Below are 22,513 nucleotides of genomic sequence, written 5' to 3'. Positions count from 1 at the left end.
TCACACACTGGGATCCATCTAAATCCCTACTTTTGTGAATTAATTGTAAAACACATTTAAAAACAAAAGGTGAAATGCATCCATCTAAAATTGATCTTGAAGGAACTATCATCAACCAATTTTTTCTTGAAAAAATGGAAATGGCTAATTAGAAAAATGATTAAGAAGCAACGAAAACAGCATGCTGATAGCTTACAATATCTAGTGTCACATGTTCTGTATGTGTCCATACTGTGAGATTTTTAGAAGCTGCTAGGTGCATTAATAAACATAACATTTATTGTTCTTGAAAAGACTGATGATAGACTCTTAAATCCATGTGACAATGGAGCTGCAGTAGTTTCACTGTTTTAAAAGAGGCATATTGAAAGCCATTAAAATATGCATTTTAGTTGTAAGCTCTCTGTTAAATGTTGGGTACAGAGATTGAAAGGGCCATGTAAAAGGAATGTTATTTCAGCGTCCAAGCTGTACGACTAGTGTTTGAGGGGATCCTTCTTCAACATACTGTTCTCAGTGGGGCCATAAGAATATCTATCAGCCGTTCAACCAGAAATGTGGTGGATTCACTGTGTTTACATTTTGATTATTTGTACATCAAATAAAAACTTGTTTTTAGAAACAATGCATAGATTATTTTTGATCATTGCACATTTCTATACTTCAAGGAAAATATGGGGGAGTTATGAGTGGGTTTTGAGTAATCTGGGGTTTATAGGAGCCCCAGTAGTGGGAATATGTGGTTAAGGTATGAATATAGGTTGTTACTTCGCCAACATTTACATCATGAGCTATTACATCACTGTAAGTACATCAGAACTATTTTTATATAGTGATAGCTTACTTTGGAAGTGCCTTTATTTATCAGATGTGTTGGTAAGTATTGTTTCTTGCACATTCTAAATACATATAAGTTTAAATCTAAAAAATACTCTTATTAAAAAAATAATTTATTAATAACTTTTTACATTAAGATAAAAACAATATTTAAAAGTATTTTTGGTATATCTGTTTATACAGTTATGCATTAATTAACGTGCATACGCTGATTGAATATTGATCAGATAACCAACTATGCACATCTATGTCATACAGTGATCACTACTTAGAATTATCCATTTACCACTTGCAAATTTCTGAGTTCCACTATATAGGCTTAGCCTTCAGAGCAGAGTCACATTAGATCAGGTGATGGCCTTCGTGGTGGCCTAACAATATCAAAATGAATCAACCGTGTTCCCCTGAGCCTAGTGTGCGTTTTGTGGCAACTTCTTGCCTTATATCCAACTCCTTACCTTATACCAACTACCCAAAACACTACACATCCCTAAACTCTAAAAACACCCTATCATCCTAAAATACTACTCATGAATCCTGAAAATCCATTGCTACCCTTAAACACTACCCTTCCCTAAACGCAAAACTGCCTTACTATCAATATACACTATCTTTCCCTGAATTAAAATCTCCCTATTGCCCTCCAAATAAACCCATTGCTGTAACCTGTAAATATAAAAATTAAATTAAAAATTGTTTAACGTATAGAAAATACTTTTTTAAACTGTATACCTATTTATTAAACTATCATTCAAATATTGACATTGCATCATAGTTAAACATAAATAATATTCCATTTTTGAAATTATATTGATTAACTTAACTTTGGATGATAAAATAAATACATTTAAGCTAAATGTAATTGAAATTTCTTGCAAATTTATGACCCTACACTGTAGCAATATGTTTGTATTTCAAATTAAAATTAATGGATCCAAATAATAATTGAGGAGCACTGTTTTATTGATAGTTGAACCACAATACTGGTTCAAACATGGAACCAGGAAAACCTGGCATCCAACAGATGTTTCACCCCTTCCTGAAGTGTAGGCCTGGGGATATCTTAAGGCTGATACAATTTAAGAATGAATATATTGTACATAGGCAATAACATCAAATTAAAAATACCAAAAGTACATTAAATATGTTCCCGAGGGATATTAATTAATAATCATTATTAGTTCATAGTACACCAATCGATATGCACATAGCACAAAGTAAATGTAGTTAGCATTGAACGTAAGAGTGCCTAGAAAAATTAATTATTAATCCAATCATATGTTAAATGAACATTAATTCATAATACAAAAGCTAAATCTCAATCAGTGATGTAAACAATTGTAGTGCAGAACAATATTTGGAAAGGAAAAGAACATACAGAATCATGTTTGGTTTGTAATCCTGATGTAATTGAGGAATACAGGAACATTACTGCAATTCTAATACATTAACAAATGGATATGCCCTAACAAAACACTTCCATAAATACCATCAACACAACAAAGTGTTCACCTTTTTGGAAATTGAAATTGTTCCCAAACACACCCAAAGAGGTAATCGTGAACTCAGACTAAGGAAAAAGGAAAGCACATTATTTATCATATAACAGTAAAATATGGCATTAATGAGAACTCTGAGATGCATCATTTGCTAAATGAGAACTAAGCAAATTCATATTCTCTAATAATGTGTTGCAAGTTCAATATGATTTCCTCAGACTACACAGTCCAATACTATATGGTTGTTTTAAATAAATTATCCTGCTACTCAGATCTATCTGCATTTTCCTATATCTTGGTTCACATTTCCTTATAGCTGAATTGAATTCACATTAACTCCTAATCCTTCGCTGCATAAAGTTGTTTTCACTGGAACAATTACAGAGGCCTAATAGCCTAACCTTGGACTATACTGGAGACTGCATAAAAAATACACATGTTCCTTACAAGGTATTTATGTAAACTCGGCTCATGCTAGGAGTCACACATCCTTGCGGGGCATTATCTGACTTGCAACCCCATTTGTGGTCCTTGTGTTGCTTTGATATTGACCAATTTTGTGGGGTCTGATCGTAATACGGTCTATCCATATATGTTTTTTTTTGTAGATCTATTTTCCTAAGACATGTACTACAAAGTAATATTCTATAACACTCTAGCACATTTTCTTTACTCGTTGGTAAAAGCCTTTCATGTAATTGCATTAATAAATAAGTGGACCTGTGAACTCAAGCATGCCTTGTATCAGATTTTTGTCTATTGGTGACTTGGCTTTGGACTCGCTTCGGCATACCATTTGGACCTCTCTGATTTTAATTTAACTTATTCCTCTTCTCACCTATGGGCAAGACTCATTTTTACCTGTCCTTTTAAAGCTCGGCGTGGATAGCACTTTGCTAATCCTATGCTTAGACCTTTGCTGGAAAAATAGACATTTGTGGTTTGCAGATACAGAGTGTTGCTGGTGTTTTAGAGTTCTCTCTACAGGAGCCGCTCTCCACCAAAACGTGGGACCCGCCCAGAGTTCTCTGCCTCTTTTTTGAACAATTTTTGCGGAACTTCAACCCTGAAAGGGTATTGCTTTGACTTGTACTGAGTGCTCCCTGGTGTTTGGGCAAAGCTAAACCTCTCTGAAGAGCTATAATGAAAACAAAACATGTCAGGGGCTGCTTTTATTTATTCCAGGTTCGTTTGGAAGGTATTTTACCAGTCCAAAGCTGTAATCCTGTTCCTGGAGGGATAAAAGGCTTTTGTCATTTTACAGCTCGGCATGGATGGCACTGTGCTGATACTATGCTTAAACACTTTGCAGTAGAAATGGTAAAATACTTTGTCCTTTTCCAGCTCAGCATGGATGGCACTGTGCTAATCCTATGACATTTGAGGTGAGCAGATTCAGAGTGTTGATGGTGTTGTAGGTTGCTCTGTACAGGAGCTGCTCTCCACCTAACCTTGGGAGCTACTCAGATTTATCTGCTTCTTTTGTGCATATATTTAAATTTATACACATACTGCGTAGTTATATTTAGGACCTAGTTACTATAGGAGCTGGATGTTTTGTTTTGCTAATAACTTTGGTGCAGTTTGACAAATCTTCATGAAACCTTCAAAAAATAAATTTCATCCACCTCACCTCTTTCCTGGAAAGCTTCACAGCGATTTGTCAAACTGGGGCCGAGAAAAAAGGGAAGAACAAAAGCACAATTTTCCAATGTAATTTCCATAGGGATTTTTGAAAAGCATTACAGCCAAAACTGTTGAACTGAATTAGATCACATTTAGCAGAACGTTAGATCTTCACCCAGAAGGAGTTCTTTTTCTGATTTGGTGAAAATCTGTTCTGTAGTTCTCTGAACATTAAAGATCAAAATGTAAAGATATCTGCACCGTTGTGTATGCGGGAACCCCATGGGAATGGAACTTCAAATAATAGAGTTATCTGTTTGGCCTAAGGAACTCTTTTCACGCTATATGAAAGACAACACAGACTCTTCAGTGTCTGTTTGAAACTTTGGAGCATCTTTTACACATTGTAGCATGTGATTATGTGGAACACCTCAGCCTGGTATTTTTTGCGCCAAAAGAAATCAGTCACTTCACCGAGGGGTGGATTGCTCTTGTTGTAGAAAAAATCTACTATGGCTTGAAATCTGTGGTTAAAATATCAGCAAACATTTGCAGGGTCCAATGAGCAGAGTTCTCCTGGAGTCTTTAGATAAATGTCTTCTATATTTGAATTTGCATCTAACAAGAATTTAAGCAGGTCATTCAGGCATACTCAGCACAACTGAGTGTTAGAAACCATGTAGGTGCTTTTATATTTCTCAGTATGAATTTTAGTTCACCATGATGAAGATACCAATATTCATTGGACCCACGTTGACATGCCAAGAGATTAATCAAGTTATATTCCAGTTGTATATCTATTCCATTGATTTTCTCAACGAATTCTCTTGCGGATAGATTTTTCAGATTTTCACCTGTTTTCAAAATGTGGTTTACAGAATAAGACAAATCACTTTCAAATAATAGATGAACCATATACGGGATACATTGACGAAATCTAGGATCCTCTGAATAAAGTCTAGTAGATCTGTACTCTGCCTCAGGTAATTGTACAGACCAATCATCATACCTTCCATGTACTCCAGTAGGAAAGAGATGAGGGAAACAGCAAGCTTTGAAACTTTGTATCACCAACCAACTCTTTTGAATGTAGGGGAAGTATGCTGTAATTTTGATAAATTTCTTTCGCTCTGCTTTGATCCAATTTTTCTATCTGACCTGTTGATGATGATGTGTTGTCATCCAGATGTACATCCTCTAACTCTTGCCATATTTATTTACTCTTGGTCAGGATATCATTTACTAAAATTACAAGTCCCTCCTCCAAATTTCTCTGTACCTCTATAGCTTCAATATTTTCCTTAAATTCTAATGGCAAGTATACAACTCTACACTTGAGACCTTTCTAGAGCTAATTTGGAGTTAATTTCCCTGCCTTTGGCTCAATGCGAACTAAAGCTTGAAATCGATGTGTAGACTGTATTAATATGGATTCATAAACATTCAAATCTTTAAGTACTTCTGGAACAGGTACTATTTCTAAGTTGTTGTGTACTTCTCTAGCAGGCATTTTGTTTTCCTTTAACTTACTATAGCAGTACTTACATATAACTTGTCGGGTGGACAAGTCAAATGGTCCCTCTACAAATAAATAAACAGCAAATTCTTGCTACTTAGTATTATTCCTTTTTTCAGTTTTAATGTACAAATCAACTTATGAGTTTGATTTTTGTAGTGAGTGTGTCGACAACATATATAAACACAGTTTGGTTGCTCTGAAGAAACTGCGTTGAACTTTCTAATCTGTTTTACAAAATTACCAACACATACATTTTCTCTGCTCCACAACTCCTGTTGTTACCAACTCTTCTTTTTCTCTACACTACTGTCCCGGTCCCAAAAATATAATCCAACATCATCACAAACCTTTTCTACTTCTACTACACTACCATGCAAAAGAGCTCTATTCGTTTCTCCTAAACATGAAGCAGGAGTTTTTACATATTAAAGCCTTCTAACAAAAGTTATCATAATTGTATGGTGTATACCTAATATTCTAAAATGATGAAAGCTGCTTTGACATACTTTTTTCACAGACTAGCTACTGAGAGCCCTTGTGCATTAGTATGCTTTCTTACTTTGCATTGATCTAATCCTTGCAAAGTACGTATTTTCTGTTTTAAACTTCTGGAAGCAAGCATTCGGACTAAATTTCTAAATATATCAATTGATTGCTGACGAATACGACAAACACAACTACAATTCCATTTGGAGGTGCGATGCTTGCCAGAGCCTAATATGGCTGCTTCTTGAGCGAGCTCCGCGAGCCACCGGAACTATCCGCTTATTATCCTGCATCCTAACAATTTTTGAAACCTCATCGGACAGCCGGAGTTACCGGTACCACCACTGCAGCTAGCGGTGAGTTTTGGGCCAGAAACAACACCTGGGGCTGTTGATAGGGACTGGGGCCTCAGTCCGCGATTGGTGCAAACATTGCCTGGGCTGTGTTTACTGCCAGGCCACGCTCAAGTGGAGTCGGATCCAGAGAGCGCAGCGCATCGAGGTGAGCCCGGGGGCACTCCAACTTGCAGAAGAGTGCGCTGGCCCCGGTTGATATCATGGCCAGGGGCGGTCTGCTCTGCAGCGGAGGGCGGCTTCTGCATCACCCGTTCTGCCGGTGGGTGGCCTGCTGCGGATTACGGCTGCTGCGTGGAGGAGTGGCTGAGCCCTGGGGAAAGGCAGTCCGGCATACAGCGGCGCAGACCGGCCTTGCTGAAACACCAAGGCCATAACTGATGTCAGTGAGAGTCTTTGTGCATATAGCTGCTGCCACATGGTGCGGAGGCTGATGCAAGAACAGCGAGCCTGAGACCTTTACCCCAGGAGAACCCAACCACGATCCTTTGCCTTTCTTGGAGCTGTGGAGGCCCCGTGTGCAGTGTAGCCCAGAGACTGCTGTGTAAGGGGCATAATATTCCTTATTTCGTGCAGCGTGGCCCGAGGGCAAGGGGCTGCAATCACGATAGCCAGCACATGGCTACTCCTCCCCGTTCCCTCTGGCCCTTGCTGGTTGAAAGCGCCTGCCGGCTGGCGCCTTAAAGAAAACACAACTGTGGTGGCCCCTGGCGTCTCGATGCTGCGTAGGGATAATTGACTGGCGGAGCTAACGGAGATTGCTAGATAGAAGTGACAAAGACCCTGGTCCCTTGCTGAGCGCCCCATGACCTGACAGAGGGAAGGCCAGATTGAGGATTGCTGAGGGCCGCAACGAGACGGTTATCTCCACCTGGCTGCGCCTGAACACTGTTGGATCTCGGGAGCAGGCCTATGGTCTTGCGAGACTGCTGCGACTAGCTGCCTTGTGGTAAGCCTCTGGGGTGACCGCAGGAGAGGAGGCCTGGACATCCATAGTCCTCGCTGCGCGGGTAGACCCCCCTCAGCTTTAATGCCTGCTCTGTGAGTTGGGGGTGCCTGGCCGGTCAGTAAATCCTGTGACCAATAGAGTCCTACCCAACAGGGAGGGGGGGGTTGAACCGGATCTCTACCTACTGCCTGTCGCTTGAGAGCAACCTGTGTAAGCGACCTCCGGGTTCAGCCTACCCCGGTGATACGCTACGGGGAAAGGCGACAAAACACAATCCAAGCTGCAATTTGAGTAGCGTAAGTCACGATCCAGTGATACTGAGGAGACCCCCCACCTCTGAAGATCGTGAAGACATGTCAGATGAGGCAACGGGAGATCTGAAACAGATACTTACGACTAAGCAGAAAAGCCTACAGAAAAGCCTCACTCGCATCGACGGTAAGATTGACTCATTAGCTTATCGGATGGATAGAATGTCATAATGGCTAGATAAGCATACAGAGCGCATTGACATGACCGAGCGTAGAGGCATGGAGGTGAAGGAGTGTCAGTCGGAGGTAGGCGCAGCCAAGAAGCAGTTTGCCAAATCATTAGCTGTACTACAGGATAAGGCAGAAGATTTGGAGGCGAGATCACAGAGAAGCAATTTGCGTATCACGGGGCTGCCGGAATCCACCGCAATCAGCAATATGGAGGTCTTTATAGAAAAGATGTTGGTCACTCTCCTGGGGTGGGACGCCTTTGCAGACATTTTTGTTGTGGAGAGAGCACATCGTTCACTTGGTCCCAAACCTCCTCCGGGGGCTCTGCCATGTCCGGAGACGTGGCATTGAGGCAAGCGAGAGCAAAAGGCAACCTGCAATACAAGGGTTCAACAATCTCTCTGTTCCCAGACTTCACTATGACAGTACAGGAGGTCAGATGACAATTTGCCCGGATGAAATGACGCCTACATGAACCTGACATCGATTACGCCATGCTTTACCCCGCAAGGCTGAGGGAAAACATGAATGGCCACTCTAAGATTTTTCTAGACCCGAAGTCTCTCCAGAAAGCTTTAAAGTACCTCCCCAGGACACCAGGACGCAGCCATGAGATTGAGGGGTCGGGTGAGGCATCTGGTGGTGTGACTGGTGGCAAGGAATAGTGAAGCACACACTGCACCTCCTTCTGCAATGTCATGCACAACCCTGTTTGACTCCCTTGTTTGCCCCTGTTCCCCCACCCCTCTCTCTAGCCGTACTGATGCGCTGCAAGGTGCTGGACTCATGATTCAGGCTTCCCATTCCCTTTGTATATGTTGTATCGCAAGTATTTTTGAACTGTGCATGATGGGGGTCAGGGTGGGGATCCTCTCAACCTGTCGAATCCCAGTTCTGGCCAGCTTTGGGGAGCTTAAGCAATGAGAATGGGGGGATTCAGACTATTTCTGCTAAATGTTTAGTTAATTCCAGATCTACATGGATGCTATAAATTTGCAATGAAAAGCTTGGCTCTGTTTTCTAATTTGTGGTATTTTCGTTTGTGGTAAAAAGGTAACATCAACCCTGCTTGTTACTCACTGCTTAGTTTTTTGTGCACTAAGCACGTAATTGGGGTGGGAGGGGGTGGACAGGAGTCGTCAATGCTGAGTTGGGGTTTGCATGATGTGGGTGGTGGGAGGGCGTTGACACAAAATGTTTGTTCAAAAGGTTATTTACAGTCACAGAATGCAATTTGCGTAAACAAAACGCAGCAGATGCAACCACATGCAAGTTGGAGCATTGAAGGGATTGCCCATCTAGATCTGGGAGGGAGGCCCAGGATACAATTTCCCCCTAAGTTAGATACAGAGCAATACAATGAGACTCCTAACTTGGAATATCAGGGGTCTCAACGACTATCGGGAAACAAGGAAATTGATTGCCTATTTCAACAGACATAATATCGATGTTGCACTGATGCATGAAACTCATTTGCCCGTGGACTCCCAGATGCTCACCCCTAGACGCCTACACGGAGCTTTGCATGCTTCAGGCTCCTCTTCACATGCTCGAGGGGTGCTCACATGGGTTAACCCTAAGAGCAATATAGCCTTGGAGGTATTAGAAACCGACAGGGAGGGCAGATTCACTATCTCCAAGATCAAAGGGAAGGAGATGGAATTTATTGTCATTAATGTGTATGGTCCCAACTTCGACAGCTCTGCAATTTTTCAGGGATCTACTAGAGCGGATGCGGAGATGGTCGGAGTTTCCCCTGGTTTGGGGAGGGGATTTTAACTGTTTCCTTGATCCTAATAAAGACAGATCTGGGGGCCTGACTCGCAGGATATCAGCGGCGGCACAGACAGTCGGGGATGTTATTGTAGAATTGAACATGATCGATGCATGGTGCTCCAGGAAGAGTGACCCGAGGGATTCACGCATTACTCAGCCCCACATAATCTTTACACCAGGATAGATTACTGGTTTGTCTGTAGTCTATGCTCCACAGCGATTAGCAATTGCGAGGTTCACCCGCGCTCATATGCAAAAACAACAATTGATGGACAGAATGCAGAACAATGTCATACATTCACCCCAGTACAGAGATCTGGGCCTAAATCCATCGTTTTTTTGCTCACCATGCCATTCCAGTTTGAACCCAGCCAAATGCAAATCAGTCTTGACCCTGTGCCCCAGACGTGGGACCCGTGCTCACTACGCCACTGGAGTCAAGCTATCCTGGCTGATGACGGCTGATAGCCAGAAACCGGTACTAGGATGCTTGATTCCGGTCCAGGGAAGACATGGCTTGGCAGTTCGGGCTGGACTGTTCCCATGAGGCACAGCGTCAAGACTGATTTGCAAATGGCCATGTCTAAACTGGGGTGGTGTAGTGGGCAAAAGAACGATGGGTTTAACCCAGATCTCTTGACTGGGGGAGAATGTATGCATTGTCAGCATTCCGTCCATCATTTGTTTGTTGTAACGCTTTTCGCCCTAAGTGGGATGGGTATTCCCAGACGTGGGACCCGTGCTCACTACGCCACTGGAGTCAAGCTATCCTGGCTGATGACGGCTGATAGCCAGAAACCGGTCCTAGGATGCTTGATTCCGGTCCAGGGAAGACATGGCTTGGCAGTTCGGGCTGGACTGTTCCCATGAGGCACAGGGTCAAGACTGATTTGCAAATGGCCATGTCTAAACTGGGGTGGTGTAGTGGGCAAAAGAACGATGGGTTTAACCCAGATCTCTTGACTGGGGGAGAATGTATGCATTGTCAGCATTCCGTCCATCATTTGTTTGTTGTAACGCTTTTCGCCCTAAGTGGGATGGGTATTCCCAGACGTGGGACCCGTGCTCACTACGCCACTGGAGTCAAGCTATCCTGGCTGATGACGGCTGATAGCCAGAAACCGGTCCTAGGATGCTTGATTCCGGTCCAGGGAAGACATGGCTTGGCAGTTCGGGCTGGACTGTTCCCATGAGGCACAGGGTCAAGACTGATTTGCAAATTGCCATGTCTAAACTGGGGTGGTGTAGTGGGCAAAAGAACGATGGGTTTAACCCAGATCTCTTGACTGGGGGAGAATGTATGCATTGTCAGCATTCCGTCCATCATTTGTTTGTTGTAACGCTTTTCACCCTAAGTGGGATGGGTATTCCCAGACGTGGGACCCGTGCTCACTACGCCACTGGAGTCAAGCTATCCTGGCTGATGACGGCTGATAGCCAGAAACCGGTCCTAGGATGCTTGATTCCGGTCCAGGGAAGACATGGCTTGGCAGTTCGGGCTGGACTGTTCCCATGAGGCACAGGGTCAAGACTGATTTGCAAATGGCCATGTCTAAACTGGGGTGGTGTAGTGGGCAAAATAACGATGGGTTTAACCCAGATCTCTTGACTGGGGGAGAATGTATGCATTGTCAGCATTCCGTCCATCATTTGTTTGTTGTAACGCTTTTCGCCCTAAGTGGGATGGGTATTCCCAGACGTGGGACCCGTGCTCACTACGCCACTGGAGTCAAGCTATCCTGGCTGATGACGGCTGATAGCCAGAAACCGGTCCTAGGATGCTTGATTCCGGTCCAGGGAAGACATGGCTTGGCAGTTCGGGCTGGACTGTTCCCATGAGGCACAGGGTCAAGACTGATTTGCAAATGGCCATGTCTAAACTGGGGTGGTGTAGTGGGCAAAAGAACGATGGGTTTAACCCAGATCTCTTGACTGGGGGAGAATGTATGCATTGTCAGCATTCCGTCAATCATTTGTTTGTTGTAACGCTTTTCACCCGCGCTCATACTCAGACCACTCTCCCATACTGTTGCAACTGAATACTCCATCGAAGAGTCCTGCGCCTTTCACATGGAGATTCCCGCCCTGTGCTCTACTTGATACGGTCTTTAAGACTGAAATGGCCAAAGCCTTAGAGGTCTTTTTTGATAATAATATCGGTTCAGTTCCCTTGTTTACCACTACGTGGCAAGCTTTTAAGGTTTACATAAGAGGGATCGAGTAAATATTCTGGGGTGCTTCGATCTATCAGAGATTATTTGGTAGTTCTGGAAAAGAAGCTTGCCTCATTTGAGCAGGAAGCCCTAGATGCCGGTGCAGACGGGTGGAAGCAGAATTAAAGAACACACTGGAAGAGTATCATGAGACTGCCGACAGGGAAGTCAAATACCTAGGAAAATACGCAGTAGCTAAGTCTTACAGGGAGGTCGAGTGTCCAAGAGCCACACTGGTGGCGGTACTGAAAGGCAGACACGAAAGAGCAGAAGTCACGGAACTTAGTGCGGCCAGCGGGGAGATACTGTGTGACCCAGAATACATAGCAGACAAGTTTAGGGATTACTACTCTGAATTATATCAATCCAGGATGACAGGAAATAGAGGTACTGCCCTGGAATATTTGGAGCACATAAAACTCCCTTGGCTGTTAGATGAGCACACCTGATGAGACCCCTTGAGGCCTGGGAAATCCAAGAAGCACTAAAATCTATGCGTGCGGGGAGAGCGCCCGGCCAAGATGGTCTAACGGTGGCATTTTACAAGGAGTTTAGGGAACTCCTGACCCCCCATTTGATCTCACTATTTGCAGAAATGGGTGAGAGGGGAATGATGCTGCCGTCAATGCGGGAGGCCCTACTGGTCACTCTCCCAAAGCCAGGCAAGCCCCCAGGTGTATGCTCATCGTACAAACCGCTCTCGTTATTGAATACCGATACCAAGATTTTCGCTAAGGTGCCAGCTAACTGTTTGGCCCCTTTGGTCCTGAAGCTGGTCAGATCAGAGCAGTCAGGGTTTGTGCCGGGGCGCACCCTTACTCACAATCTACAGACAGTGTTTAGAGCCATTCAGCACACAATTCCCGAAGTCAAAGCCGTCACAATGGTCTTAGATGCCGAGAAGGCTTTTGACTTTGTTGAGTGGGACTTCATGCAGCTGGTTTTGCAGAGGATGGGCGTTGGCGATATTTTCCTTCGATTAGTGTTAGTGCAATACAACGCCCCAACGGCTAGAGTCAGGGTGGGCAACCTAGTCACCTCACCCTTCAGAATTACCAGGGGTACACGACAGCAGTGTCCGCTATCACTACTTCTCTATGCAATCGTGGAGGAACCACTGGCTTGCGCTTTAAGGGAGTACCATTGTCACAGGGGGATTAGACTCCCTGGATATAACTTAATAATTTCAACCTACGCTGATGACACACTCCTCTACATTAGAGATCCCGAGACTAACCTGTCCATGGTATTGAAAGAGGTGGTGCAATATGGTGAGTTCTCCGGCCTTTGTATCACTGGGCCCAGCCCGCAATCTTCCCACTCACGCCAACCCTGTGTCCCATTGAACTTGAGTTTACACTTCAGTGGACTACAGACCCTGTGCAGTTTTTGGGTATCCAGATACACACCAGCTCAGGTGTAGTAGTAACAGAGAATTACGGAAGGGCAATGGCGAAGTTGGAGGATGACAATAACAGAAGGGTGCGACTACAGCTGTCTCTTATTGGCCGCATCGCCTTAATGAAAATAGTGGTCCTTCCACGATTTTTGTTTTTGTTCTGTAACATACCAATAGTGCCCCCTACCCCATTTTTTAAACAACTTAGATCCATACTGATCCATTTGGCTTGTGCCAGTAAACAACCCCGGGTCCGTTGGGATGTCTTGACACTCCCATACGCTATGGGGGGCCTGGGTGCCCCGGACATGGAACTCTATTATCATGCTGCACAAAGCCTGCCTGCATTTTACTGGCTTCATCAGTAATTCTCCCCTCCGCACCTACATATTGAGAGGGTCGCAGCTGCAGCCCTTCCGTTGATGGTATCCTTGTTTAGAGCCCCACATAGATGGTATACTTGACTCAATTAACGCCACGGTATATGCATGGAATATTATTTTGAAACGACAGGCAGCCTCTGTCCTGTACTCTCCACTTACTCCAGTCAATTTGTTTTTCTGGCAACCAGTGCTCGTTGAACCAGAGGTGCTCCGTGCACTCCCTACACTTAATATTTCTAGCATAGGCAATTTTTTGGAGGACAGTGTGAGGCGGAAATGAGAGGATTTGGTCCCGGCTGGGCAGGAAGTCACTCCATTTGTGATGTTTCATTATTATAGGGCCAGGCACGCGCTACGTGATATGTTGGGTGATGATTTGATCTAACCGCCTGAGGTGGGCCCCTTCTCCTTCCTGTTGTGGGCAGTCTGCCCCCAGAAGGTAATTTCCAATATTTACTCCCTAGCTCAGGATTACAGGAAGAACCACTTTACTAAAGCCAGGCTAGGTTGGCAAACTGATCTAGACTTAGTAATAGATGATGACACCTGGCGTTATTGTTGTGAAGCCACACATCGTGTATCACTAAACGGGCATCATTGTATTATCCACTTCAAATTTACAAACAGAGTATATAATACCCCGATTTGTCTACATAAATACGGGCTCCGAGACAGGGCAAAATGCAAGAGATGCGGTATGGAGCCAACGGGGTTTATCCACATGGCATGGCTGTGTCCAGCTGTCGCAAATTTTTGAATGGCTATTTTCCAGAAACTTGGTGACGTTGTTGGGGAACCTCTGCATCCAGACTAGGCCTGGGCGAAAATTTTGTTCCGTTCGCGGAAATTGCGATAATTTGACATTTTCGCGTTCCGCTGAGAGCGCGAAAATGTCAAAAATTCCGGTTTCCGCAGCTTGGCGATAATTTGTTTCTTGCTCGCGCTGTAAAATAATACATTCTCCCGCGCGCGCGATCGCCTTACCTGAATCCCTGCATTCGCCGACAAGTTTTCTTGATCCGGTCGCGTTCTCCATGAGATGTTGTATTGTTTTTAGCCATTTGCGCTGTCTCGCGACAGTTCGCGCCCGCAGTGACGTCATGCGTCGCGCGATCACGTCTTTCTTCTCGCGATCATGCACCGCGAGAACAACTCAAAACAAGATGGCCGCGCCCGCAAGCAACCACATGGGTAAGTTGGCGACCCGCAACCATGCAGAAAATCTCGCGAACATGCCGGAAAAAAACTTCTGCATCTTCGCGATATTTCTGCTTGTTTGCGATAATTTTAAACATTTTCGCGATAATTTGCGAAGGTTAATTCCGCAAATTCCGCCCAGACCCATTGTTAGCTCTACTGGGCTTTACTAAAAATATAAGTAAAGGGGTAAGGCGGCTTGTAGAGAAGGGATTATTAATGGATAAACAGGTGGTTGCAATACATTGGGCCAGAGGACCCCCCCACCTTAGCACAATGGTCCTGGGATATGTTATATTGTAACACACAGACAGAATTATATAGTGAGTTACTCCCCCCAAGCGTTTCTGGAGCCTATACCAGGATTATATAGCGGGTAAGGTGTAAATGGGAGCACTGAGGTAATAACTCCTCCCTCTCCACGAGGAGGTGGGTCGTGTGGCAGCAGTGGGGTGATATTGTTCTTTTCATCAGGGGGTCGTCTCTAAGTATTGACCAGGTAAAAGGCAGCCGAAAGTCATCACTGGGCCTTACCACGGAGTGGGTCTTCACAAATGTATCCCTGTATCTATCCAGACCACTACAGACACGATCGTTAAGGATTATAAGGTGGCCGTTTACCCCCCTCTAATGTTTAGATCTCTGCCTTTGTACGCTAACTGGAAGGAAGTTCCCCTGCATCAGACATATGTACACTGTGACAGAATTACTTTTATTGTGTATTACATTTATTGCATATGTATTTGTTTGTATGTTTGTTTTTCTTTTGGTCCAGAAAATTCAATAAATACATAAATAAATACTAAATAAACTACAATTCCATTTGTACCCAGGGGCCTGTCTACACCTTCCTTGCATCTCTTCAACAATCTCTTCCTCAACATTTCATGACATTCTCCAGATTCATCAACTGCATGCACTAATCTGTTGTCTAGGAAATAACCTTCTTCATTAAATAAAGGCTCAGTAAATGAAGTATGCATCCATTCACCACCAAAAAACTTTGCAAATGTTCCTACTATTAACAAGTCTTTTCTGTTGGCTATGTTTCCTCATAGACAGCACTATTTTGTCCAGTGTCTTCATTCGGTTTAAAACCAAGATAAATAGTTTCCTCTTCGGAGCTAACACTTTATCAACTACACCTTCAACATATTTCCTATCTCTGATTACTTGTGTTCTTTTTTATACTTCTTCATAGATGCTAACAAGTTGCAAATTATTCTGGTGTAGAACATCCTACCTCTGATTTCCTTGAACTGCCTCTGCCTTCTGTTTAAATTCACTCATTTTTTCAATGACCAATTACTTTTAAATCAGAGGCTTTGTGTGCTTTAGTACTCAGTGTGATAGTTATCTTATTCTTTACTTCTTTCTGTACTCTTTCCAGTTGTGCACAACATTTTTTGAGAAATGTATTGGTTCTCTTACCAGCAAGCCTTTTCGCATTAACCATTTTTTCTGCCTTTTGCCCCTTTTGTTTCTTAGTTTTAAGGAGACGCTCTATTTACTGCTGCTTCTTTCCTCTCTATTTTCTTGATGGCATGGTAATTCTGTGTAGATAACTTGATATTGATGTCTGAAAACAAAAATAGAAAAGTACATTCATCACTTAATTACATAGTGCACATTACATATTTTAACTATGGTAATATTCAGTTTACATGACGATATATAGCTTAGGCAATCTTTAGAATACATGTGTTCACTTTTAAGTAGGCAGCACCCATCCTATTAACTACTGAAAGCCTACCTTACTGCTCAGTTATATGTATGGGTGAGTGAAAGGTTGCTCATACAGCTACTCACACACACACTTAATCACTAATAGAGTTACCAACACACACTCTCATCCACCCATACACCTACTTACAAAGACATTATATTAAAGGAACATACCCTATTGACTGGCTATAGCCTACCTCAGGGGACAGTCATATGGCATAGAAGAGTAGCTTAAAACTTGACAAGGGCTTCACATGTTAGACTTGAATGTGTCAGTTTTTTCACTTATATCTGAATAACTGTGTGAGTCCCTATCAGGAGCTGATATTCCATGAGTATGTGCGTTTGTCCATAAAGGGTTGTCTGTCTTTGTGGTATCTATGGTCCTCTAAATGTGTCTGTTAAATATTGGGTATTTAAGTGTGTAAGAAACTGCCTTCATTACCACAAGATACATATCAGTTGTGCTTTTCTAAGTACCTCACTAGGTGTTTCAGTATCGGTCTCTTTTGTACTTAGGTATCTCAGATTTAAGTCTGGGTGTAGGCTGGATGTATAATTGGGCACGTAGGTTTCTACGAGTGATAATAGCTCACTAAAACATCAAACTGCATCTTTTACTTTTTTAAGCGAAAAGCTCCCTTCACTATGGCCAGCTACACCTACCTCAGGATTCACTTGAATGTGGTAAAACAACAGTCTTCACCTTGTGTAGCACTTTTAAGTGATAAGGCAGCTCTACCAGAAAAACTGCATGCCCAAGCTCAAGCATACCAGGCGTGAGGCATAATGCAAGGGCTATTTCTCTGCATAGTAAACTTGAAAGTGTCTGTTGTTTAGCAGACATCTCAATGAGTGTTTCAGTTCCTACCTGGGGATGTGAGTCCAGGTGTATGTAAATGTAATGCTAAATCACTGCCTCTCTTTATGTGATATGTGATTGCCTGAATGTGTCTGTAACAGCCCTCATAAATTGCCTTCTGGGTGTACTAGTGAATATTGGGTCATTGAAGTGGATAAGAAACTGTGTTCATTACAAGAAGATACATATCAGTGGTGCCTGTCTGTGTGGGTGAATCTTTGCGTTCTTCTCTAGCTACCTCACTAGCTGTTTCAGTGTCTGTCAGCTTTTCTAATGAGGTATCTCAGATTTAAATCTGGGTGTAGGCTGGATGTATATTTGGGCACATAGGTTTGTATGAGTGCAAATAGATCTCTGAAACATACAAGTGCATCTTTTACTGTTTCAGCAAAGAGCTCACTGCAATATTGCCTAGCTACAACCTACCTTAGTTTTCACCTATATCTGGTACAAGAACAGTTTATGCCTTGTGTAGCACTTTTAAGTTAAAAGAAAGCTTTACCAGTAAAAATATCTGCCCAAGCTCAAGTATACCAGGCCTGAAACATAATGCAATGGGCTACTTGTCTGCATGGTAAACGTGAAGATGTCAGTTGTTTAGCAGATATCTGAATGTTTTTTGATCCTCCCTGGGGCTGAGATTCCATATGTATGTAAATCTTTTACTAAATCACTATCTCTCTTTATGTGCTATGTTATTGTCTAAATGTGTTTGTAAAGGCCTGCATAGATTGCCTTTTGGTTGTACTAGTGAATATTGGGTTATTTAAGTGTATGACAAACTGACTTTATTACCCCAAAACACATATCAGTTGTGCCTGTCTGTGTGAGTGAATATTTGTGTGCTACTCTAACTATCTCACTAGGTGTTTCAGTGTCTGGCTGCATTTGTACTTAGGTATCTTAGATTTAAGTCTGGGTGTAGGCTGGGTGAATAATTGGGCACATCATTTTCTATGAGTACATATAGATCACTAAATCACCAAAGTGCATCTTTTATTTATTTTTTAACCAAATAGCTCCGAGAATTATGGCCTAGGTGCAACCTACCTCACTCTTCAGTTATATATGATTTAAGAAATATTTTAATACCTTGTCGAAGCAATTTTAAGTGGTAAGGCAGCCCTACAAATGAACCTCCGTGCACAGATCAATTCAGATTCATAATTCACATACAGCTATAGTGCATAAATCCACTTTTAAAACTGAGTGTTGCATTCATCCTTTTTTAATGGAACAAATAAGACTACAACTCCCACAATTCGAATAAAAACATCAGTCATAAGCAGCACATCATATATAAAACTTTGACACAATATACTACAAGATAACATATAGGTTCAACCAATAGTGTGCAGTTTTTTCTCCTACCACTGAGACTTGCACCGGCGACAAACTATGTCTTACTCACTTATTCACAGATTTATAAAAAAAACATACAATTCGATTTATACGTCATACCTTCTTTTTAAAATATTTATATACATATTTCAAAATCTTTTTATTACAATAGGGCATAACCATATATACCTTATTAATCTTTTTTTTTACTTATAAATAAATGTATTTAACATAATCAGAAGATTGAGTTCATTGATAAAATCACTTTGTTTCACTCTTATTAGGTAGATGCAATATTCTCAGGGTTTGTAAAAACTTAGCTCAAGAATGGCACAAAGTAACCATAAATGGCAACCTTCTGAACTTTGCATTGCTTGATACTGCAAAAGTCAACAGATAAAAACATTGCTTTCATATTTCAGTCTTCTAACTGCATCTCTGAATGGTTACTGTCTATTAACCCTTTCACGCCTGTTTGGAGATATCCTGAAATGCATGCCTTTGTGTCTACACTTGCAACGTAATCGCGATCATCGTGATAAATTTGGGAAACAAAACAGGAGTCAGAAAACCTACTTTACTCAATACTTTTATATTTCTATCACTATATCCCAATGTCATGGAACATCCTCACTAGGGAATCTGACCTACCTTATAAAACAATTAGCCTAAACCTCTCCAATTTTTAAAATTGAATACCTGCTTTTTTAACACCTTTCCACAATACACCCTCTGCATAGTCTCCATAGAAACCAACTAGAACCAGTAGGTCACCAGTTCACCACACATTTCAGAAGGGCCATACTAGTTACAAAATGAACTACAGCAGGGTTGGTTAACTGCACATACTGTAAAGCATATACATATCTGTATTGCATTTTTTTCTATTTATCAGAGCCAATGAAACATCTATTTACTAATCATTTTCAAATGCAACCTCCTTTTATTCACCTGCGTATTCACTTCATCCACTCAAATTTTCAATTTCTTTTCAAACCACCAGCACACATGCATTTTCACTGTCTTTCATAGTACCAACTGTAATATTGAGCAGCAGACCTGTCCTGTGCGATACTCCTCCTACCTACAAAATGCTTATAGAGTGGATTGTTGGTCCCAGCTATGTCTATTGGGCTAAAGAGGCTGCAAAAAATAAAGGTATTGACAGGGACTTGGGTTTCCCAAATGTGGAGATTAGGTGGTTTGGCAAGAGAGGGTTAATGTTTCATCAACTTCTGCCTTTGGTTAAAACTATTGTGGATTTCCAAGCTCCTCACCTCATGATTGTGCAGTTTGGTAGCAATTACCTAGGCACATTGACTGGGTAGGGCTGGAAATCCTAATGAAGAATACCTTTGCAGAAATGATCTCGCTTCTCCCTCACATTGTCTTAGTGTAGTTTAATAAGTGCCAATGACAGAAAAGGAAGTGGTCAAATCACTTATGTCCACAGATTGACAATGCCAGGAAACATTTTATTAAAACAGGTTCTGCTTTCCTCAGAGACCATAATATGGGCTCTATCTATAACAACACATTTTTACATGCATGGACTATATATAAGTGATAGAGTTCACTTTACAGACAAAGGGATGTTTCTAAGCAACCTGAAACTCTGCACACAGTCTTATCTGTAGCTGTCTTCTACACACCCTCAACACAAAGACTCTTGTCAGAGCCACTCAGGAGGCCCAAATTGTGTTCATTATTTTGTCAAATATTTTTTTTTTCAAATTTTTGAAATCTGCACCAACGTTGCGATGATCGCAATCATGTTGCGAAATCGCAAAACAAAAGCAGACATTCAATGACCACCACCACATTCATAAAACTTTACTTAAAAAATTCATTCTAACTATTACAATACACACATTACGAACCACATCACTGCTTCAAAAACATGTTTGTATAGATATTTTTCTGTTAAGTTTTTAAAAAAATTGTTTAAACCCTACTTCCCGCTTTAGTGACTACACCAAGAGTCATGATGACTCCAGTAACTGCAACAATCGTGCCTGTTTTAGGTGGTGCAAAGCACACATATGCACAAATTCTACAGTATTTTAGACACCACTGGTTGATTACTGCACTGTTTAAAGTCATATTTTTGTAATGAGTTTGAATGAAAACAACCATTAAAACAATTTTCTGTTTTTGCGGTGACGCCAGGCGGTGCAATGATATCAGTAGCCGTGATCGCTGCAAAATTGTCGTGACATGAAAAAACGAATGCAGACATTCAATACCACCACCACATTCAAAACTTATAACTTCAAAATGATGGATTATAACTAACACACTAAGCACATTACTATCGAAATAACTGTATAATAGTATGTACAACTCCCATAATATCTCTATAACACAGTGCATAACTTTTTCAGTGTAATCTATGACTGCATGCATCACTGTATCACTAAGTATCTCATTCACTATTTTAGAGGATCTGTGAGACTGTGCATCAGTCTATCAATGCTTCTATATCAAAATGCATGACTGACTCAGGACGTCTATGAGTCAGTGTCACATGGGGTGTGTGATTGGTTGCATAAGTTCCTCACTCAATCTGCAGTAGGCGCATGAGTGCCTTTGTGCATTTGTAGGTAAATATATGACTGCCTGACTGGATCTGAGAGTGGATTCATGTGTGTCTAAGTGGGTGTCTGAGTGGGTGAGTGAGTGGGCTCATGAGTGTCTGAGTGGATCAGTGAGGAAGTGCATGAGTTTTTCAGTGGATTCATGACTGGAAGTGTTAGTGTTTGAGTGGTTCTGTCAGTGGGTGAGTGGTTCTCAGAGTGCTACTCTGAGTGGATACATATGTCTCTGAGTATATATCTGACTGGGTGCCATGGTCTCTTAGTGGGTCTATGAGTGGCTGTATTGATGTGTGAGTGTCTAAGTGGGTCTTTGAGTGGATGTATTAGTGACTGAGTGGATCTGTGAGTGGGTGCATAAGTGTCTCAATGGTTCTGTGAGTCAGAGCATGAGTCTCTGAGTGGGTGAGTGAATGGGTGCCTGCATAAGTGTCTGGGTGGGTCTGTGAGTGGATGCATGAGACTTGACTGGGTGAGGGAATGGGTGTGTGTATATCTGACTGAGTTTGTGAGTGGGTGTGTGAGGTTCTGAGTGTGTGAGTGACTAACTGAGTCCATACATCTCTGAGAGTGTCTGTGACTGAGTGTGAGAGTGACTGTATGGGTGTGTGAGTGGGTGTATCACTGTCTGAGTATATCTGTGTGTGGGTATATGAGTATCTCAGTGGGTCTGTGAGATCATACATAAGTGTGTGAGTTGGTTTGTAAGTGGGTGCATGAGTCTCTGAGTGGGTCTGTACATAGATGTGTAACTCTCTGAGTGAATCTGTAAGTGAGTGCATGAGTATCTGAGTGGGTGCATAAGTGCCCAGGTGGGTCTGTGAGTGTAAGAGTCTCTAAGTAGGTATGAGACTGTATGCATGAGTATATGACTGAGTCTCTGCATGGGTCTGTACATGGGTGCATAAGTACCTGGATGGGTATGTGAGTGAGTGCATGAGTATCTAAGTGGGTATATGACTGGATGTATATGTGTAAGTGGTTATGTGAAGGGGTGTAGAAATGTCTGAGTGAGTTTGTGAGTACATACATGAGTGTGTGACAGTGACCGGGGAGTGTGTACAAATATGTATATCATTTTTTAACATTTTTCCCAATATTCACACCGATGACAGTATTCATGAGGCCGCCTCAACGGTACATAGGGAGACTACACAAGCAGTCGCGGGGCTGTCGCAAATATCACACACAATTAAAAAAATCAATTTTGGACACATAACTTCTGTCACTAACACTTACATTTCTCAAAAATGGGGTCAGAATACCTCAACT

The sequence above is a fragment of the Triturus cristatus genome, chromosome 3_1, assembly GCF_964204655.1.
Source record: "Triturus cristatus chromosome 3_1, aTriCri1.1, whole genome shotgun sequence".
Lineage (NCBI taxonomy): Eukaryota > Metazoa > Chordata > Amphibia > Caudata > Salamandridae > Triturus > Triturus cristatus.
Note: the sequence above shows the minus strand (reverse complement) of the source record.